This window comes from Biomphalaria glabrata, chromosome 16, assembly GCF_947242115.1.
Source record: "Biomphalaria glabrata chromosome 16, xgBioGlab47.1, whole genome shotgun sequence".
Lineage (NCBI taxonomy): Eukaryota > Metazoa > Mollusca > Gastropoda > Planorbidae > Biomphalaria > Biomphalaria glabrata.
This window is the reverse complement of record NC_074726.1, coordinates 32,198,344-32,201,652: the sequence shown is the minus strand read 5'-3', so window position 1 is coordinate 32,201,652 and position 3,309 is coordinate 32,198,344. Positions and strand designations below refer to the sequence as shown.

Genomic DNA, 3,309 nt, shown 5'->3' with positions numbered 1-3,309 from the left:
GTCTTAAGTTGTTCATTTGTGTTGAAATATGCATTGACAACTTGGTCTGCATAGCCATGTGAAATACTGCAGGCCTACTCATCCATAATCTTTGTATTAAAGATGGTGTCACTCATTCATAATCTTTGTATTAAAGACTGTCTGCTTATCCATAACCATCACAGTCCTTTGTATTAAAGATGGTGCCTTATTATGCTAGAAATGTAACTTAGATCTAGTGGGAAGCGTGGTCGAGAGGCTAAGTGCGCTTGAACTTGGCTTGTCTTGACTACCTAGAAGGGGGCTCGAGGTTCAACACCCGACTCGGGCTCTGAGCATGCTATAGGCATGAAAGTAGCGCTATATAAAAAATTTAGCAACCAATTATATTTTAAACAGGAGTGTTGTAATAAATAGTTTTTAACTTTTTTTTTTTTCAGATCAAAACACAGATCTCTTCTTTGTAATATAAAAAGGGAACATCATACAAATTGCTAGAAATTATTACCTCTGAGAAGCAGACAGTAAATAAAAACGCTAAAAAAAATGGTGTATCAAGAATTCTTTAAGGCAAGTAGTCATTGACAAAGGTAGAATTTAACAATTTTGAATTTAATGTCATTGTCATAAAATTTTCCTAATAACCAAGGGCAAGCTATTAAACCACTGATTTAGCAAAGCAAATATCTGTAAGTTTCATTCTTTTTTTTGTGTTGCTTTATCTTTTGTGTTATTGCATGCAAATTGAGCATGTTTTTAATTGAAATTATTTAAAGAATAATTATGTTAATTAATAACTCATTTAGCTTCATATAGTTTTTATAGATCTAGTTTTAATAGTTAAGTTGAAATTTTATCTTCAAAAAAACTTAACAACTCTGATTTCATAGTCCAATGTTTTATATATTCATTATCATAATTAAATTTGTGAACATTTTCAGATCATGAAGATGTAGACCAGCATGATGAAGATGTAGACCAGCATGATGAAGATGTAGACCAGCATGATGAAGATGTAGACCAGCATGATGAAGATGTAGACCAACATGATGAAAAGGTAGACATGTACATGTAGACCAGCATGATGAAGATGTAGACCAACATGAAGATGTAGACCAACATGAAGATGTAGACCAACATGAAGATGTAGACCAACATGAAGATGTAGACCAACATGAAGAATGAAGACCAACATGAAGATGTAGACCAACATGAAGATGTAGACCAACATGAAGATGTAGACCAACATGAAGATGTAGACCAACATGAAGAATGAAGACCAACATGAAGATGTAGGCTGACATGATGAAGATGTAGACCAACATGATGAAGATGTAGACCAACATGATGAAGAATGAAGACCAACATGAAGATGTAGGCTGACATGATGAAGATGTAGACCAACATGATGAAGATGTAGACCAACATGATGAAGAATGAAGACCAACATGAAGATGTAGGCCAACATGATGAAGATGTAGACCAACATGATGAAGAATGAAGACCAACATGAAGATGTAGGCCAACATGATGAAGATGTAGACCAACATGATGAAGAATGAAGACCAACATGAAGATGTAGACCAACATGATGAAGAATGAAGACCAACATGAAGATGTAGGCTGATATGATGAAGATGTAGACCAACATGAAGATGTAGGCCAACATGATGAAGATGTAGACCAACATGATGAAGAATGAAGACCAACATGAAGATGTAGGCCAACATGATGAAGATGTAGACCAACATGATGAAGAATGAAGACCAACATGAAGATGTAGACCAACATGATGAAGAATGAAGACCAACATGAAGATGTAGGCTGATATGATGAAGATGTAGACCAACATGAAGATGTAGGCTGACATGATGAAGATGAAGACCAACATGATGAAGATGTAGACCGACATGAAGATGAAATGTAAACCAAAATATTGATCAAGAGATGTATGGAATAAAAAGGTAAGCAAAGCTATGTATATCAATTAATATTTTTTTTTATACTAAACCTCTAAGTAAAGCTTTGCCAAGTTTTGTGTTTCACTGACTATGAAAATGTTTTGATATTGATTTTTTTTCTCTTTACAGTGAACATCTTGAGAGGGAAAACAATTCCTAGAGGCAAAGACACAGACACAGTAAGAGATTGTTTCCTTTTCTACCATCATTTAGAGCCTTTTTTGTGAGGGAACCTGCATCTGAAAGAACTGAACATTTCCCTAATGCTACTTCAAATTCAGATCTCCTCCCAACCTCAGGCTGAGTACCCGTGGTCACCTACTTTATGTTACATTACCATAGCACTACAGACAGTGGAAAACAAATTATATGAAGGAATGCAACCACCATCAGATATTGTTGTCTTTACAGACTCCCAATCTACTCTTCAAGAACTTAACAGCAGCACCTCAAATAGCTCAATAGAGTTGACAACACTCATTGTGATAATCCATCAGATGATATCAAAATTAAATATCAATATCACACTACAGTGGATCCCTGGACACATTGTCATCATGGGAAATGAAAAGGCAGATAAGCTATCAAAGGCAGGTTTATCTATGGAACAACCAGATAGACCTGTTAACTACCTCACCCTAAGGTCAATGTTAGTCAACAATCATAAAGAGGAGTGGCTCAACCAATGGGCATCAGGAAACACAGGCAGAGCCATGTACAAAGAAATGACTACACCTAACAAACTGGACAGTATTAACTTCCTCCCCTGCAAAGAACAATCTACAATTTTCCAACTAAGAACAGGACACACTCCACTATTAAATTACCACCTGAACAAAATAAACTCCACACAACTCCTCCTTTGCAGACACTGCACCCACCCCTTTGAAACCGTAAACCATATCCTCTTTGAATGCTCCTCCCTAATCCACCTTAGGCAGACCCTACTTCCACTACAGCCCAACATAACCAACACCCTGTACGGCAGGGCTGAACAACTGAAGAAGACAGCACACTTTTTTTCCTTGGCACAGTCTGCAAAAGAGCTTACAGCTCAGCAGCAATAAAGCTGGCTAGAAGAAGAAGAAGAAAAAGAGGTTACATTACAAGAAGTGGTCGCAAAGTCAGAAAACCTAACAGATGACAATGAGTAGAACAATCATTTCTGATACAGGTACAAGTACTCAAGTGATGTACTTTGTAAGAACTAATTAGGTGGAATCACCATAATTGATTTCTATCTTGTTCTATATATAGGTATATCTTGACAATCAGTCCAGTCATTGTTCATTCTTTTTTAATATTCCTTTTGTTCCCTCAATCATCTTGTTGTTTCAGTTAATGTTTTTATCTTTTTTGTTTTTGGAGG

The 3,309-nt window shown here is 36.2% G+C and overlaps 1 long non-coding RNA gene across 1 annotated transcript; it reads left to right on the top strand.

The window, feature by feature from the left end:
• Positions 1-540: 540 nt before the first annotated feature.
• Positions 541-2,396, top strand: LOC129923285 (uncharacterized). Its single transcript, XR_008775230.1, has 3 exons — positions 541-668; positions 921-1,943; positions 2,070-2,396. It is a non-coding gene; the product is annotated as an uncharacterized LOC129923285 (long non-coding RNA).
• The last annotated feature ends 913 nt before the right edge of the window (positions 2,397-3,309 follow it).